This window comes from Chiloscyllium punctatum, chromosome 24 (genome assembly GCF_047496795.1).
Source record: "Chiloscyllium punctatum isolate Juve2018m chromosome 24, sChiPun1.3, whole genome shotgun sequence".
In the NCBI taxonomy this organism is placed as follows: Eukaryota; Metazoa; Chordata; class Chondrichthyes; order Orectolobiformes; family Hemiscylliidae; genus Chiloscyllium; species Chiloscyllium punctatum.
In genome coordinates, this window is record NC_092762.1 from 77,369,633 (window position 1) to 77,376,076 (window position 6,444).

Sequence of the window (6,444 nt, forward strand, 5' to 3'; positions counted from 1 at the left end):
AGATTCCTACTGTAGCTTAGAAACATATGACCAGCTACTGCTCACGATATGTAACATTGTGGAGCTAAACAGAACAGATACTAAATGACCAACAATGTCAATGACTGCGACCAGATTCATTTTCACTCTGATAGTTTTGACCACCCTATATGTTCTGTTCTTGTATGGAACAGCCTTGTTTCCCTTTATAAATACAATTATTTTTCTGTATCCAGCCTACTTCTCGTAAGTATGTGATGGTTTCTAAATCAATATCAGAAAAGTCTTCTCCAAGATGTTTGCAATTCTTTTGGTTTTGCATTCTTGCCTTTTTTTAAAATTAGGCTTGTCTTTTCTTTTTAGGGTCATCATTCTGTCTTGTTTCCCAATTTCTCCCCAATCACACTGCTTTTTGGAGATTGTGTTGTGATCATCCAGCAGCTTAATCATGACTGTTAATTGATGTTCAATTACAACACTGTCATAAAGCAACTTTTGAAACCAATTCACTCAATATGCACATTCCATTGTGCTCTGATATAAATCCTCTGGTCGCCCCAATCACAAAGATAGTAAAAAGAGCTGAATTAAAGCCAAAGAGTGAAATTTTGCAGAATAGGGCAGCAGGTCAGGCAGCATCCAAGGAGCAGGAGAATAGGGCAGGCCTAACATACCAACTGAAGTTGCAGTGAAAGTGGAAATACAGCATAGGCTAAAAGTTAACAAAGGGAGTGTACTAGACCAATATTAGATTAAATTATAAAGGATAACCCCACCCTGAATGGACCACGATACATGTGAGCATACTGAAGGAAGTGGAAATAGAAATTGGAAGACTAGTTCCTCCCCAATTAGCCTTTAGATGTAGGAATGATACCAGAATATTGGAGAATGGCAAATATTTACACCCTTTATCAGAAAAGGGTGTAAAAGTATGCACATCAATGTCAGAGCAAAGTTGCAGTGGTGAGGAAGCTTGATCAAGCAATAGCCTGGAATAACATTAACAGCCACTTTAGATTAAGAGAAATTGGAATGGATTTGTTGTGGGGGAAAATAGTGTTTAACCAACTTGCTCGAGTTCCTAAATAAGGAGGCATGATTAGGGCAATCCAGTTGAAACACACATGGACTTAAAAAGCACCTTGGCAGACCTATCGGCAGAGTTGAAGAATGCATCCATCTTATTATTGATTCTTGCTCTACAAAGTTTGATGTGTGACAGAAAACCAAACAGTAATTGTAAAAAGTCCTGCAGTCAGCATAAACAAATGGAGTTCCCTTAGACTAACCAGTCTGTAATTCCAAAAGCTGAATCTCTTGAATGCCACACGCTCCCCACATTCAGTTCTGGAAAAAGTCATACTGGACATAACGTTAGCTCTGTTTCTCCCCGTTGTTACTGTCCTGTCCTGTTTCTCCAGCATTCTGTGTTTGTTTCAAATAATCAACACTTGTATTCCCAGACCATGGTTTCTTTCCAAATTAACTTGTACCTTCAATTCCTCTTCCACCTACATTCATCATGAATCACAAAAAGAAGCTGTAAAACATCCAAAGGTTATTGAGGAAAGAATTCTAATACTCCAGTGCAAGATGTACTTGGTTCATATTTTAGACTTTGTTCTGTTAATGAGTTAAGTTTGTCATAAATGCTGCCTAAAAGTTAATGATACAGCTATCACTGTTGAATTGAGCAAGTTAATAGCTAATTGTTAAATACCCCATAAGCATGCACAAAACATCAGTCTTAACTACAGACATCTTGCCTGTAAAGTGAAAAATGAAATTTTAATTTTGTTTTTCCACTTCTAAGCAAAACAGAAAACATCAATGGACATTTTAGGTTTGTTGGTAAGATTGGTACACTCATGGAAGTTAAATATATCAAAACAGCTTTGACCAACACTGTTAGTGAATAATTTAATTTATATTTATCAATTATGCTCGACATGTTCAGATGAACTGTGAATCTGAACCTGCAAACAAGCCAGGAGAAAGTGAGGACTACAGATGCCAGAGAGTCAGAATCAAAAAGGTGGTGCTGGAAAAGCACAGCAGGTCAGGCAGCATTGGAGCAGCAGGTGAGCCGATGTTTCAGGCATAAGCCCTTCATCAGGAATGTTCCTAAACAAGGGCTTATGTCCGAAACATCGACTCTTCTGCTCCTCAGATGCTGCCTGACCTGCTGTGCATTTCCAGCAGGACCCTTTTCGACTCCGCAAAGAAGCCAAATTGTTTTCAACTTAATAGGTTTAATTTGCCCTTCTATCCTTAACCCAGACATTCTCTCTATATAAAATATGAAAACTTCTCTATTCCTGACGCAGCTTTTTTTTCAAATAGCGATCCAGTTCTAGACTTTGGAATTTGTTCAACTTTTGTACAATGCACTATTTGCTATTTACTCAAATATAAAGGCCAGTTAATAAGATAAATTTAATCTAGAACAATATGAAAGCTGCCCTTGGTATACAAGGGCAACAGAGTAAGAAATATAGATTCAGGAAGAACTATAGTACAAGGCAGGTGGAACAGATGGTTAATTTAAGACCTAATTCAATAATTACACACAATCTCAAACAATTTGCATGGTGTGCTACAGAAGATAACAGAAACCAGAAGATAACAAATACTGTTCAGGATTGTGGGGAGAAGGTGTAGGAATAGTGCTAAGTGAATTCAGTGAACAACCAAGACTTTGAGAGTGATTAAAAATTCCAAAATATTTTTCTACTCATAAGCAATACAATTGAAAAACTGTTCTATTATAATCCTTAATATATTGGTATCTTAGACATGCATTTCAATGTGTGGTATCTACTGTGTTACTGATCCATAGCAATCTGGAAGTTCCTAGATTTAATTTCTGGTCTGAACTGAGGTAGGAGTGGGCTGTTTACTTGGTGCATTAAACTTGTTCTGCCGTATATTGAGATCATGGCTGACCTGCAAACTATCCAACTTTGGTCCGTATCCCTTAACACTTTCAGTCACAAAAATCTATCCATGTCAAATTTAAACTTGGTGATTGTTTTTCAAATGACAATTGATAAACAATGATCCAAGTTTCTGCAAACTTTGCATATAGGATTGTTTCTTAATTGCATTGCCCTAGACTAAGACTCCTCAACTGGTAGAAATAGGTTTTCTTCTATCTACTCCATTTCCCATGATATCATGAAAACTTTGAACGAACCATGTCTTAAGTTGGTGTATTTTAATCGAGGCAATACAATTAACCTTATACCCCTTACACATGGGGTAGGGGGGTTGCACGGCATGGAATGCAACCAGACTTTGCACTTCTGACTAATAGCTAGAAGAAACCATCATGGCCAAACAATTTGTACAATTCATCAAGCTCATTTAAAAATTGTGCATTTCCATGTTTGATCCTGATGGGTTGATGGCACCTGCCAAACCATGGCCAAGTTGGAAGCAACATCCTCAGGATATAGCCAAAGAAGAAAGGGAGAGATTTTTAAGATAGAAGATAAATTGATTAGTGTTCAGACTAATAATGTCCTGATGCAATCAAGTAGGAGTGACATGACTGTCCTTAATCTTTGGCTTTCTAGAATTCTAGCTATCGAAAGTGACAATAAAGAGGATAAATTGAAGTGGCTTATGTACTGGGTGATATATGGAGTATTTTCAATATTTGAATGTGCAGCTGGCCTCCTTCTGTATCTGTTACCAGACTATCATAAAGTGAAGGTACGAAACTGATTTTATCTCTGCCCTCCTATGATCATCAGTTAAATCTAGCTTATTAAGATCAGCCCATACCCATAAAAAGTAGTACATTTTTATAATTTTGGTAGTTGTGGGTATGTTCACTGAGCTGGGACGTTGATTTGCAGACATTTCATCCCCTGTCTAGGTGACATCTTCATTGCTGTACTTGGGCTTCTGGATTTTCTTTGGTTCTGTTTCTGCTGCTTCCAGTTCCAACTATTTGACTGTTGCAATGAACAACCAGAAGCGGCAGGAATGAAGCCAAATAAATTCCAGAAGAGAGAGTACAGCAGCAGCATTCTAAAGCAATGAAGATGTCATCTAGACAAAGGCTGCAAATCAACTGCTCAGCTCAGCGAATATATCCACAACAGGCACTCAAGCTGCAAATCTTTATGCAAACCTTGATGTCCAATTTCTCTTTAATATTGAATGTATATTAGAAAATATGAGCTGAATAGATGGCTTTTCTTTCTCCTATTTTCCTGTTATAACTTGAACGAAAGCCAAAAAAGTGTACTTCTGAAATAGGTATGCAGGCACCATGAACTTTATTTCTCACGTGCCCTGGAACTGGTACATGCGGTGTTTAAAACCACTGCCTCAAGAAGCCATCAAACGTAAGAAACGTTGGGAGCTTCCTATCACTGAGGCAGCAAAATCAAAGCCAACAATGTCCAGGAACCATGCATAAGCCCTCTTTATTTCTTCAGATGTTGATCATGAACTGATGTTCTGACCACATCATATGGCTTTGATGTGTGTAGGGGTGAGGGAAACCATTTTAGACTCTCCAACCAAACTTGCAGGTAACAGTGGGGCAGAAGGAAGCTATGCTGGATAGTTGCCTCAATATTGTTGGTATACCACTTATTACATTGCCAAAACATAAATTATTATAATTATACAGGGAAAGCAAAATACGACAAGTCACTGCTGGGAAAACTCCGATTCAATCTGGCTGAATTAGACTGGAACCCAAGAACAAGAAGCCACTGTTTAAGCAATTGTATTAAACTATCCCCAAAAGCTTGCTCCATAAGTAACAATTTTGTTTTATTCTTCAGAGTATCTTTCTGATGTGGTGCATGGCACCAATCGATTGGAATGGTTCTCATATAATTTACATGAATTTCATCCGTCCCTTCTTTTACAAGCATAAACCCATGATGGATGAACTTGATGAGAAAATTACAGAGGTTATTGCTAATGTGAAGATGGAAGGTAAAGCCAATACTGAAGTAAATATCAGAAGATGAACAAAAGGTGGAACAGAACAGTGAGAAAGGTTTAATTTGCATGTACCCCTGAACCAGTGACACCCTGAAAGATTTGGAAACTTTGAAATGCAGGAGGAGGAAAAGCAAAAGGTTCCAATCATCCGCTAAGTCCATATAAGAAAGTACATACAGTTGGTTCTGATATATTGTGATAGTTCTGTTCTCATGCAATTTCGCGTTGTAAGACAGTCATGTAATAGCTGTGCTCCATAAACTAATGGGGTCGGAATTGCATTATAGCCAATACAGGAAGGACACTTTGAGTTCTACAAATAACTGTCTAAATTCGTCAATCATGTTAAAGCTAATTGGCATTGGAGAAATGTGTGTTATAGCAGAACCAACTGTATTGACTATAATCAAATGTGTTTATGAACTGGTATAGGCAGTATTTGAACTTTGTTCTCATGAAACAACTGAATAAGAAAATCAGGACCTTGCTCACAATTTAGAAACAGTTGCAGGTTACAGAGGGGCCAAAGGAAGGTATGCTATATAATTGCCTTAATATTGTTGGTATATCACTTATTTCATTGCCAAAACTTAAATTATTATAATTATACAGGAAAGGCATCTTACAAGGTGTCACTGCTAATTTAACCTCAGCTTGATATGCAGATCCAGTAATTTCCATAAAGCTATTGCTTGTGTCCATTTGACACCCATTCCCTGAAGTGTCAATAGGTTACAGAAATCCCTATGTTACTTGGACACTGCACACACACTCTCTCAAGACAAGTGGCCGTGCACAAGGACATAGAAATGAGGTAGGCAGCCACACTGACTCCACTGGGCAACATCTAGCCTGTACTGTCAAGTCCAGGAGAATAGCCACCAGGAGATTTTCCAAATTACTAGACTACAGCACCCATCCCCCATCCGCCAGGATAGTGAAGAGCAGGAGCCCAAGGATAATAACTAAAAACGTTGAGGAGTAGCTCCTTCAAACAATTGAATAGAGGCACAAACCACCAGCATATTATATAAATTTAGACCATAACTCATCTAGACTGCAAAAGATGCATGCGGCCTAGGGCTCTGAGAAGTAACTTGTGAATGTGTTATACATTATTGCTCAGAGCAACATTCATTACTCAAGTCTCCAATTGTACAAAGATGGCTAAACCTCCTCAAACATGTTTATTTCATTAATAATATTTAAAATCTGTGTAACTAGCAATTAGAAATCTAAAATGAAATAATTATTTAAATTAAAACTAAAAATTGAATCATATATTTGGCAATGACCATTTTATTGATTTATGATTGAATTGTTAGCTTTTGAGTACCCTAGTGGGTATAGCAACAATCATAATCAAAGTGGATTGCAACAGCAAAGTCATGTGACTGTATGACTTACAATGTCATGCAGTCTGATTGCATTAGCTCAACCAGGAATACTTTAACTAAGCTTTTTATGTTTTGGATGTAGGTTATTGTTAAA